We start from the raw sequence: 12,985 nt of genomic DNA on the forward strand, positions 1-12,985 counted from the left end.
CTTGTGCCCTTTTGTACCTGCCAGAGGTCAGAGTTTTGCTTATCCTGCGTTCTATCCTCACACGGGAACTGAGAGCTTTACATGGGAATTTTAAGACTTTTCTTTGGCGGATAATAGTTCCTTTTCACCATTATCAGTGTCTGTAATAGAGTATTTGGGACCGACTGAATCCCGAGTATGCCCAGTGCGGAACACCCCGTTCCCGGTATCTCCCTCCTGGGGGTCTAGATCTGACTGAGCAGCCGGGTTCATTTCCCCCATTTCAAAGGAAGGAAATTTCTGTTTCTTGTGAGTTTCCGGCGCGGCCTGTCAGCATCAAACCAGCTGGGACTTTCTCTGGTAACCGCAACGGGAGGTTTCTGTGTGAGCTCAGCCCGGCTTCCCACACTGTGTGTCCCGCACAGCGATACCGGGCGGTGTCCTCGGGCTTCAGGCCGGTCAGTTGCAGATACAGCAGGTTGTTGGGGTTGTCCCTGGAGATGGTGAATCGCCCTCTGACTGCATCAGCATAGTATGTGCTGCTCCCACTGCCACTGCTGATACGGGCGCCCAGTCCAGTCCCTTTCTGGGAGGCTGACGGGCCCAGTGCCGGGGTCGGTACAACCTAGTTTGTGACCTAGGCGGTCACCTAGGGTGCTAGGATTTGGGAGGTGGCATTTTGCATTCGGGGGGTGGCATTTTCTTCGTTGGTGACCGCAGTGGCCGGATCTTCGGCTGCTCTGGTCGCTGCCGGCATTTAAGTGGAGGGAGCTGGGGCAGGGGGACAGGGGAGGGCCGCCTGCAGCAAGTAAGGGGAGTGGGGGTGGCACATCTGGGAACTCCCTGCCCCACCTCCTCCCGGAGCATGCAGTGACTGCTTCATGTCTCCCTCCTCCCTGGCTTGAGGTGCCAGTCAGCTTAGGAATTGCCGCTTCTTTTGCTATGGGTCTTGGGCACTTTACTCGCTCGGGGTGTGTCAGCACTGAAGGACCTGCCCCTGAAGACCCGCCGAAAACTCTCATGGGGGCCCCTAAAAACTCTCATGCCCCCCCCCCCCGTGGGGATCGGGGCAAATTGTCCCACTTGTCCATCCCCCTCTGGTCGGCCCTGATTGCATGGCCCTTCTGCAAATGGAGTCCCCCCAATTTCTACTATAACTGCAAAGACACACCTGACGGGACAGTCTGGCTCCCGCACCCGGAGCCCTGGGGCGAGTCAGTCAGATCACTGGCAGCAGGAGTGTGTGTCCCTTATAAGAAAGGAAATATGCAAATGAGGGAGACAGTTTCCTGTTTAAATCTGTGCCTCTCTCTGCCCAGTCTGCACCCGGAGACACAATCCGCAGCTCCTGGGTCTGTGCAGTTACCAGCCAGTCCCTTGAGAACTTTCCCCTCGGACACTCGGGAAAATGAGATTTTTGCTTCTTGTGATTTTCACTTCAGCAGCTTTGCAAGGTATTTTCCTCCTTTAAATAACTGACAGAGTTAGAAGAATCTTGTGTTATCGCTGTTTTTATACCGATATTAATGGCCTGTCTTTATTCCCAGGTGTCCGGTCCCAGGTGCAGCTGGTGGAGTCCGGAGGGGATGTGAAAAAGCCCGGAGACTCTCTCCGCCTCTCCTGCAAAGCCTCTGCGTTCACCTTCCACAGCGCCTATATGCACTGGATCCGACAGGCTCCCGGGAAGGGGCTGGAGTGGGTGGCTGAGATTAGACCCGATGCATCCAAGCAGTGGTACTCCCTGGCTGTTGAAGGCCGATTCACCATCTCCAGGGACAACCCCAACAACCTGCTGTATCTGCAAATGACCGGCCTGAAGCCCGAGGACACCGCCCGCTATTACTGTGCTGGAGACCCACGCTGAGATTAAACTTGTCGATGCTCGTACAAAAACCAGAGCTGCGGAACTTCCCGGGCCTGCCGCATGGGGGCAGCAACGACACAAGCAAAACTCTCCTGCCTTGGGCGCAAGAGGGGGAGGGGCCTCAGGACTGAAAACTCTGACGTCGCGGATTAACTCTTTCATGTCCTGATTACGTCCCCCACCCCAATGCATAGCAGAGCGCTGCTCGCCTCATGCAAACGTCTCCTCACATTGGAGTTAATGGGGGATCTCCAGGGAGCAAAGTAACGAGCAATTGGCCCCTTCTCCGTATGGCTAAACCTGCCGGGGAACATTCCCCTCTGGTCACCGCAAAGTTCAGTGGAGCCGGTCACTGTTGGGAAGGGGAATCAGCAACGGGTGTCCCAACCCCATTATACGGCAGAACTCTGCCTTGACCTGAGAATCTTCCCTCACTAAGTAAAGGGAATAGAAACAGGCAGTAAAATCGAGTCTCAGGAATGCTGCTCTTTCAGGGAATCTCTTATGTTGTTATTTTTCTCTTATCCAAAATACACTCGGGATCCCACCGCACTGAGCATGGTCCAGTACCCACCCTCCCCAGTGACTGATAGCTGGAAACCCTCTCCTAGAGTGCTAAGAAAAATAACAAATTACAACAGAATTTGTGTCGCCTGTAGCGAGGCGGATCGGTATATAGAAGCCACAAATCACTGTTTAAATCTGTCTCTCCTTGCCCAGGCTGCACCTAGCCGGACAAACAATCTGCCTCCACCTATGGCTGTTCAGTTACCAGCCAATCTCCTGAAAACTCTCCCCCCAGCACCTGGGGCAAATGAAAGCCTGCCGTCAGTTTGTAACACTATCATTCACAGCCAATGTCACCCATTGTGCACCAAGCTCCCACGGGTCTGAGATGCAGAGAGCGCTCAGTTCCTGAAGAAACCCCACTCAGCCACTACTGGAAACATGGGGCAGGGCTGGGAGTTTCAAAGGGGCCTCATGGATAAAGGAGCCCACCTCACATTTGACAATCAAGGTCCAGAATTTCTGCTGCTGTCCAAGGATGGAACTAAAGATCCAGCTAGCAATATAGGTCCACCAATTTAATATAGTATCAGAGAGGTAGCAGTGTTAGTCTGGACCTGTAAAAGCAGCAAAGAGTCCTGTGGCACCTTATAGACTAACAGACTTATTGGAGCATAAGCTTTCCTCGGTGAATATCCACTTTGTCGGATGCATGGGATTTAATGTAATACGGACACTGTGGAGATAAAGGACTCAACCGGCAGTCCTTAATTCCAGGAAACTCCCAAAGATTGGCGCTGAGGGTGGTGGCTAGTAAGGGTACAGGGAGGGAGGAAGCCTGGTAGGGCTTATTGGGATCATGCAGAAAGAATCAGCAGCTCCATGAACTGGGTCTGACAGGCTCCTGGCAAGGGACTAGAATGGGTCGCTTATATAAGCAGCGGTGGGGATACTGCATACCTTGATTCAGTGAAAGGCCGATTCACCATCTCCAGGGATAATCCCAAGAGTAAACTGTACCTGCAAATGACTGGCCTCAAGCCAGAGGACACCGCCCACCATTACTGTGCGAGACACACAGTCAGGGCCGGTTCTAGTTTTTTTGCCACCCCAAGCAAAAAATTTTCGGCTGCCCTCCCCCCTGCCAGACATGAGCTCCCGCTCCTGCCCACCAGTGCCCCCCCCTTATACCCCCTGTTGCCCCAGCACTGGGCTTTGCCCCCAAATGTGGGATCCGCTACCAGCACACGGCAGCCGAGCCCTGGCCCAGCTGCGACTCTGTCCCCATGCGGGTGGGGCTGCTGGGTGGCGTGGAGTGGGAGTACTTCCAGGTGGCGGAGTAGCTGCGGGGCAGCACAAAGAACATGGCCCCCTCCCTGGGTTTCGCAGTGCTGCTGGTGGCCAAGGTGGATCAGTTCATGCTCACTGCCGTCACCCCTGACATGCTGGTGGCCGAGGACCTAGAGATCCCCCCGGACCTACTGCTCTTCAGCCTCACGGTGCCCTGGCCCAGCCCCGGCGGGAGGGAAGGCGAGGATCTCCGGCTGCGGGGCTACCTGCTCAGCACCAACGAGTCCAGCTGGCCATTCACCTCCTCACCAGGGCCGGCTCCAGGCCACAGCACGCCAAGGGAGTGCTTGGGGCGGCATGCCATGGGGGGCGCTCTGCTGGTTGCCGGGAGGGCTGCAGGAGGCTCCAGTGTACCTTCCACAGGCATGGGCATCCCCCTCAGGTGGGGGTCAGGGCTGTGGGGGATGCCCAGCTCAGAGGGGCTGGTCTCAGAGCTGGGGGTCAGGGCTGTGGGGGGGGATGGGGCCAGGGGAGTGCCCAGCTCAGAGGTGCTAGGCTTGGAGCTGGGGGTCAGGACTGGGTGGAGAGGATGGGTTTAGAGGGGTGCCCACCTCAGAGGGGCTGGGCTTGGAGGAAATGTGCTGCCCCAAGTACGTGCTTGTTTTGCTGATGCCCGGCAATGATGCCCCAAGAAAAAAATAAAAATAAAAAAAGGAGGGGCGGAGTGCCACCCCTTAGAAAGTGCCCCCCCCCAAGCACATGCTTGGAGGGCTGGTGCCTAGAGCTTGCCCTGCCCCAACCCCATCCCCCACAGCCCTGACCCCCAGCTCCGAGCCCAGCCCCTCTGAGCTGGACAACCCCTGACCCCATCTCCCCACAGTCCTGAGTCCAGCCCCTGTGAGCCAGGCACCTCCCAACCCAGAGCCCAGCTCCCCACCCAGCACCACCCCCAGGCAGCGACAGCACATTGGCATCAACCATCACCATCACCCAGCAACAGCCCATTATATAATTTCAAAGGTAGACATGCTAGTAAAGCATTTAATGTTTTTAAATCATGGATTTGGTGTATTTTCAAATTATTACAAATTAATTTTTGAATGTATTTCACTAGTGATTTTTTCATTTCCAAATACATGTTCCTATAGTATTGCAACTTTTTTTTTATGGAAAGGGCCCCTGAAATTGCTTTGCCCCAGGCCCCCTGAATCCCCTGGGTGGCCCTGCCCAGAGTGTGTGAGGAGCCGGGGAGGGAGGGAAACGGGGTCCCCTGGAGCTGAGCCCCTACTGCGGTGGCGGTGAGAGGGGCTTCCAGAGTGTGTGAGGAGGTGAGCAGCCAGCTGGGCTCATTGGTGCTGAGCAGGTAGCCCCGCAGCTGGAGATCCTCACCTTCCCTCCCGCCGGGGCTGGGCCAGGGCACCGTGAGGCTGAAAAGCAGCAGGTCCAGGGGGCTCTCCAGGTCCTCGGCCCCCAGCATGCCTGGGGTGCGGGCGATGAGCACGAACTGATCCACCTCTGTAACCACCAGCTCCTCGAAGCCCAGAGAGGGGGCCGTGTTCTTTGTGCCGCCCCACAGCCACACCACCGCCTGGAAGTACTCCCGCTCCACGCCGCCCAGCAGCTCCACCTGCATGGGGACAGAGTCGCAGCTGGGCCAGGGCTCGGCTGCCGTCTGTTGGTAGCGGATCCCACGTTCTGGGGGGAGCCCAATGCTGGGGCAGCAGGGGGTGTGAGTGGGGGGGCAGGAGGGGGAGCTGGAGCTCATGTCTGGGGGGGAAGAGGGGCAGCCAAAAATTTTTTTGCTTGGGGCAGCAAAAAATCTAGAGCTGGCCCTGCTCTGTTATATAGAGCAGTCCATGCAAATTACCCCCTTACGTTTCCTGTTTAAAGTCAGTGTTTCCCCTGACCCTGCAGCTTTGGGCTTCAGAGTCTGCAGCCCCTGTGTCTGCTCAGACCTGCCAAAGCCCGTGAGAACTCTCTCCACACCAGGAACATGGCGCTGTGGTTATTTTTCCTTCTCACTGAAACAGCTTTCACAGGTGCATTGATTTCCTGAGGACACTGGAGACTCCAGTGTTTGTTACAATCTCACTGGGAACCAGGGTACCTAGGAATCTCATTGTGTCTTTATTTTCAGGTCCTTTTTCACAGTCTCAGCTGGCGGAGTCCGGAGGGGATGTGAAAAAAACTGGAGACTCTCTCTGCCTCTCCTGCAAAGCCTCTGGGTTCACCTTCACCGACTACTGGATTCAATGGATCAGACAGGCCCCTGGGAAGGGACTGGAGTGGATCGGGGCAAGCAGAGGCAGCTCTATGTATTTTGCCACCTCAAGCATGGCAGTCAGGTGGCTTTCAGCGGCACACCTGTGAGAGGTCTGGCTGCAATGCGGATTCAGCGGCATGCCTGCAGGACGTTCCCACCACCAAATTGCCACCAAAGCCGTGGGACCAGTGGACCTCCCACAGGCATGCCGCTGAAGGCTCCCTCACTGCCGCCCCCACAGCGACCAGCAGGGCGTCCCCCATGGCTTGCCACCCCAGGCATGCGCTTGGTGCGCTGGTGCCCGGCGCCACCACTGGGGGAAATACACCCAACTTCAACTACCACCAACTATGCACAGCCCTTCAAGGGACGTGTCACCATTTCCAGAGACAATCCCCAAAACCTGGCGTATTTCCAAGTGACCAGTCTAAGCCCGGAGGACACCGCCCTGTATTATAGCTCGAGAATCCCACAGTGAGCAGAAAGCTAGTGCGGTCCGGACAAAAACTGATTTGGGTGCAGTGCAATCTTCCCAATGAACTGCAGAGGTCAGCAGTACATGAAATTTAAAAAAATGTCCCATTCCAGGGTTTCTCAAACAAGAGTCATTGCTTGTGTAGGAAAAGCCCTTGGCAGGCCAGGCCAGTGTGTTTACCTTTCCCGGCCACAGGTCAGGCCGATTGCGGCTCCCACTAGCCATGGATTGCTGCTCCAGGCCAATGGGAGCTGCTGAAGCGGCAGCCTGTAAGTCTCTCCGCCCGCGCCACTTGGGGATACTGTCAGGGCCAGTGTAACCACTAGGTGAACTAGGCAATCGCTTAGGGTGCCAAGATTTGGGGATGCCAAAAAGCGGTGCCCCAAATTTTTACTTTACGCTACAGTGGAGTCAAATCTTACATGGGAGTTAGATTCTAAAGTCACCGCATAAAAGGAAAATTGCATATAGTGAAAATTACCATAGAGTACAGTATACACTAGAATAGGGGTCCTCAACCTACGGCACGTGTGCCAAAGGTGGCACGCAAGGCGATTTTTTTTTAATGGCAGGTTGGGGGTCCCAGCTGCCGCTGAGTCTGCTGCCAACCTGGGGTTCTGTTCACTCAGCCGGCAACAGGCTGAGCAGGGCCAGCAGTAGACCGGATCCTGCCAGCCGGGCTCCAGCCACCAGCCCCACTCAGCCTGCTGGGGTCCCAGCCAGCTCCACTCAGCCTCCTGCCAGCCTGGGGGAATGATCTGGGCTTCTGTTCAGCCAGAGTTCCATCTGCCGGCCTGGGGTTCCGTTCACCCAGGCCTCCAGATGGCTGAGCAGATCCAGCAGCTGGGACCCTGGCTGGCAACGGGCTGAGCAGGCTGAGCGGGTCCGGCGACTGGGACCCCAGCTGGCAGGGGCCAGCGGAGAGAACCCCAGACTGGCAGTGGACTGAGCAGCTCAGCCCACTGATGATCTGGGGTTCCAGCTGCCGGTCACTTGCCAGCCAGGGTCTCGGCCACCAGCCCCGCTCAGCGTCCCGCCAGCCTGAGGAAATGGTCTGGGGTTCCGGCTGCTGGCCCCTTGCCAGCCAGGGTCTCAGCCACTGGCCCTGCTCAGCCTCTTGCCGACCTGGGGGAACAATCTGGGGTTCTGGCTGCTGGCCCCTTGCCAGCCAGGGTCTCGGCCACGGCCCCGCTCAGCCTTCTGCCAGCCTGGGTGAATGGCAGGAGGCTGAGTGGAATCGCCACCTGGAACCCCGGCTGGCAGCTGAGTGAACAGAACCCCAGGCCAGCAGCACGATCAGTGGTGGCTGGGACCCGCAGCCTGCCATTAAAAAAAAAAAAGATCAGCTCAAATGCCACCTTTGGCATGTGTGCCATAGGTTGAGAACCCCTGTTCTAGTGTATATTGTGTGTACTGTAGTTTATGGTAATTTTCACTATATGCGATTTTCCTCTTATGCACTGACCTTAGAACCTAGCCCCCGCGTAAAATGTGACTCCACTGTATTCATTTTTGAAAATTTATAATAAGCGATGCTCCGGGGGGCGTGGGGGGGAGGAGGCGCAAGGTGGAAGTTTCACCTAGGGTGCAAAATATCCTTGCACTGGCCCTGCCAGTGTCAGTACCCAGCAACAATCAGTCAACAATAAGCAAAAAGGAAGAAATGAGAACCCTTTACTGTTATCGACATGCAGTTCTCAGTTATTGATTACCGATAGCATATCAACAACCCAGACAGGAATTCTGAAAAACCCAAAGGCCCCCTGTTTATAATTTGGGAATGGGCTCTTACGAACGAGGCTCCTTGGCAGAGATACCGTTTTCTCAAATGTCACTGAAATCTAGAGAGCAGGCAAGATATTTTTTTTTCTTATAAGGAGGGGAATATGCAAATAGTGCGACAGTTTCCTGCTTAAATCTCTCTCTCTCTTTCTACCCAGGAGGCACCCAGGGAGACAATCCGCAAATCCTGTGTCTGTGGAGTTACCAGCCAGCCTCCCTGAGAATTTTCTCCTCAAACACCAGAGAAAATGAGACTTTGGCTCCATTTACTTTTCCTTGTGGCAGCGCTGGGAGCTATTTTCTCTCCACAAATCCACTGCGGAAGCAGGAGACTATCACTGCTTGTCTGCAATAATATTGACATATATTGCAAAGTGCTCTTACTTATTTTATTCCCCCTCATTCTTCCCTCTTCTTACGCAGGGGCCCGGTCACAGGTTGTTCTGACCCAGTCCGGTCCAGAACTGAAGAAGCCCGGAGAATCCACTCAGTTGAAATGCGCCGTGAGCGGGTTCGCTGTCTCCAGCTATTACATGGCATGGATCAGACAGGAGCCGGGAAAGGGGCTGGAGTGGCTGGTCAGCTATTACACACCTTCAGCTACAAACTACTACTCTGACAGCATCAAGGGGCGATTCACAGCCTCCAAGGACAGCTCCAATTTCTACCTGCAAATGAACAGCCTGAAACCCCAGGACACCGCCGTATATTACTGTGCAAGAGACACACAGCGAGTGGAAGCCAGTCTGAGCTCAGACAAAAACCTCCCCCTGCGCTGCCTGGGGAAGGGATTTCGTGGGGGCGGCGCTCTCGTTCCGCAGCAATGAGAACAGACCAAAATCTCTCCCCTTATCGGAACTGCACAGTGACTCCGCTGACTCCATCTCCCTTTGGGAGCGCAGGGAGCAGATGTCCAGGGTGGATTTCAGTGGACCAGGGAGGAGCAAGTGCATCCGCCCTCGCTCTGTGGATGCCCCCAGTGACTCTCTGATCAGATACGCTCCAGTTTCAGGCTCCGTCCGTTTGCCACTGGAGAAGCTGAGCCCACAGCGAAGAGCAGTGGGAACGCTGAGCCCGGAGTGCGGATTATGGGCCGAAAGGATCTGGCCAATAAACTAGAAGTGACCTTCCCCGGCAGCCCATTGGTGATCCTTTGTGTGAAATTCTCCCCTTTGTAAAGGGGCATCACAGGGAAGTGTCCAGCTACTGAGCACCAGAGGTGACTTTTCTCCTGCCCCCGCAGCACTGACCCTTCTCCTCAGACTAAGCGATTTGACCCCAAAACCCTTTCCAAAAACATAGCCCCAAGCATTTTTTCCAGAAGCATCTTTCCAGTTTGTGTCCTTTCTAATTTTCCAGATTCTCATGAACAAGGAATGGTTCAATAATGAAACTGGCCCCTAGTTTATTACAGTGACACAAACATCAAAATGGGAGTGGGGCAGACAGCTAGCTCGATAGATTACACAATTGACCATTTAATTGTGTGTTATCAGTGTAATGAGGGCAATATATATATAATTCTTATGGGAAGTTTCTTTATTGACGTTGGGCTCCCAACCCACCTGCCAGGAGATTTAACAACGTGACGCTGCATCACACACCTCCTGGGTCCCCTCGTTATGTTATCCCCACCCCCCGGCCCATGCAAATGAGCTCCTGGGGCAGGGGCGGCTCCAGGCCCCAGTACTCCAAGCACGTGCTTGGGGGGGGCATGCCTCGGGGGGCGCTCTGCTGGTCGCCGATAGGGCGGCAGGCAGGCAGCCTTCGGAGGCACTCCTGTGGGAGGTCCACCAGAGCTGCGGGACCGGCGACCAGCAGAGCGGCCCCCGCGGCATGCCGCTGTGCTTGGGGCGGGCTAAATGTCTAGATCCGCCCCTGTACCCGGGGCCCTGTTCATAGCCCAGTCCCTGCCGCTTACCCTTCTCAGAGTCAGCGCCGGGCTTCAGCTTCCCATCCCACCTGGGGAACAAGCCGCCAGCAGCAGACATGACCCCCAGCCAGGGCCATCGCTACCGTTTAGGCAGCGTAGGCTTTTGCCTAGAGCGCCAGGATTATTCGGGGGCGGCATTTTGTTTTGTTTGACTGGGTGTGATACTCATGCAGCATTGAGCAACTACTGCATCTGAATCTGCTTGAGCCCGGTGTATCTGCCTGAAATTCTTATTGAGACAGAGGAGCTGAAAACTCCCAAGCGTCACCAGAGCCAGGGCTGGCACTACGTTTTTTGCTTCCCCAAGCAAAAAAACAGAACAAAACAAAACAAAACAAAACAAAACAAAAAAAACTCCCTGGAATTATGCCACCCCAAGCACCTGCTTGGTTTGCTGGTGCCTAGAGCTGGTCCTGCTAACTCTCATGCTGAACTTCACTCTGGAGATCCATAAACCAGCTGTTCGATCTCTCCCCCTCAGGTGCCTTACTGCCTTCTGACATTATAAACCATTACGGTTACAAGACATCCCAGTGAAGGGACCTTGCATTGGCTGACACATCTGTGCTAGCACCTATTTGCTCTCCTCTTCCCAGAGGTGCTGCCCCCTTGCACATGCCCAAAATTCAGGATTGAGGGCTCCTGAGTTTCATGCAAACTGGTTAGCTTGGAAACGGTACCAATTTCCATTTAAACCTTACATGGATTGGAGCCCAGAGAGGCAAACCTGATTGGAAACAGTGAGGTCTGCGCTGGGAGAGGTTCTTGATTTCAGCTCCATTGGGATTTTGAGAGTGGCCTTGCAAACCCTTTCTAGCCTGAATAATCCTTACCCCACAAATTGTTCCACCGGAGGCAGTGGGGTCAGTCCCATTAGTAAGGATGGCAAGATCTTAAAGAGAACTAGACCCTGCAGGCGTTTGTCTGGTCCAGCCCTGGGCTCTGTTCCCAGCACCTGAGCTCCTTCTAGCTTTCCATGCGCCCAGCTTCTCTTTTCTAGCAGGCAATTCTACAGTAAACCCCTTGAATCTCGAGTAAGCACATGGGCTGGAGCTCTTTTCCTTGCAACATCTGAAACCCTCAACTCCTGGAAGAGGATGGCCGGAATGCCGCCCCTGGAAATGTGCCACCCCAAGTATGTGCTTGTTTTGCTGATGCCTAGAGCCCGTCCTGCTTAAAATGGAGCCCCAGTGGCTAGGATTTCATTTCTCAACGAGTTCCCTTGTCCAGCCCGTGGGAGATATCATGATATGCTGTGAGACCCTGAGTGGATAAAAGCATATCCAAACTAATCTAAAGCAGTGCATTGATCCGTGCTGTAAAATTTAGCTCAGGAGTGATTATAGCCTTGGATGATAAAAATACTCAGCTCTGTAACGGAGATTTGAGAAAGGACAGCGACCTTTAGTGTCCTCTCTTCTGAGGGGGATAAACTGATGTACAGAGAAGGAAACTGATTTGCCTGAGGCCTATTGGCTGTTGGACTTGCCCAAGGCCTGTTTGAACAAAAGTCTGTTCGAACAAAAGCCAAGTTTCCTGAGACCCACCCCAGTGTTCTCACCACAACATTACACTGCCTGCCACCTATTAATGCAGCATTTAACTAATTATTACAAAACAGGGACTTGAAGATGGGCCTCCCTAGATCTCAAAAGAATACTCTGAACACCGAGGCTATTGCTCTCTCGTCACAATTACTCTGTCAGGATTCTGTACCAAGTGGAAGAACTTCAAAGGCAGCTCTGTGGAAATGAGTCCTGTGGAAAACCTTCCAGTCTGGTCCCTGGGCACTCTCCTGGGAGGTACAAGATGTTCCTTCAAGTCCAGTCTCTGGCTCAGGCAGAGTAGGGTAGAGAGTCAAGGTGCTTAATTCGAGGCTGTAATTTCCAGTGGGAACCAGGCACCTATAGGCAGATGTTATAGTAATGACCCTTAGACCCTTATATGACGCGTTCCCCCAGGACTCCCAAGCTTATTGATCCAGGCAGTGACCCCAGTGGAGCGGATCTGGTGTTTAAATGTTGTCTGAGTCTCTTCCCATATTTCCACAGACGTTAAAACCCCAAGCGTCCCAACCAGCCAACTCCAGAGCCTGGCTATAAGACAGAGCTTGGTTTATGTCTTAGGTACCTGTCTGTGTGTGTCCTCCGCTCTCAGGCTGCTGATTTGCAGATGCTCCAGGCTGTTGGCGTTGTCTCTGGAGATAGTGAATCGTCCTTTCATGGAATCAGCAATAACTACTAGTAGGTGCTTCCCTGGGTAGCAGGTCTGGCAAGCCACTCCCGTCTCTTCCCAGGAGCCTGTCGGACCCAACTCATGCTGTAGTTGCTGAAGGCGAACCCGGAGGCTTTGCAGGAGAGGCAGAGAGAGTCTCTGGGCTTTTTCACATCCCCTCCGCACTCCACCAGCTGGACTTGCGGCCTGGCCCCTGCAAATACAGATTTGTTTAAAAGCTTGATTCTGTCAGAGTCCGGAACCCAGGATTCACTTAATTGCCTTAATGGTTACCTGGGAGAAGTGACAGAATGAGAATCAAGTTTAGCCGAAATTTCATTTTCCTGGGTTCTGTGAGAGTTAGAAATTCCGAGGGGGGGAGCGAAAGCATTTTCCTCTTAGGGGAGTTGCAGGACCAGAGACGTGGCAGGATTTAAACAGGGTGATTAGCATTTCATATGCATGGACACCCCTTCATATACGGGAGAGGTTCCCTGAGCCAAGCATCATGAGCGTGGTGAACAGGTACAGATATGGGATGAATATTTGATAAATAGATAGATAGGCTGTATGGGGATGGGGATAGATAGGCTGTATGGGGGAAGATAGATATGTAGCAAGGGAATGTTAAATAGACGGATTTACAGAGTGATGCTCAGACGATAAGGATGGATGGTT

The 12,985-nt window shown here is 54.0% G+C and overlaps 1 pseudogene; it reads right to left on the minus strand.

Annotated features, from left to right (window-relative positions):
* Positions 1 to 262: 262 nt before the first annotated feature.
* On the minus strand, positions 263 to 12,647 carry LOC142047770 (uncharacterized; annotated as a pseudogene).
* Positions 12,648 to 12,985: the final 338 nt, after the last annotated feature.

The sequence above is a fragment of the Chelonoidis abingdonii genome, chromosome 14, assembly GCF_003597395.2.
Source record: "Chelonoidis abingdonii isolate Lonesome George chromosome 14, CheloAbing_2.0, whole genome shotgun sequence".
In the NCBI taxonomy this organism is placed as follows: Eukaryota; Metazoa; Chordata; order Testudines; family Testudinidae; genus Chelonoidis; species Chelonoidis abingdonii.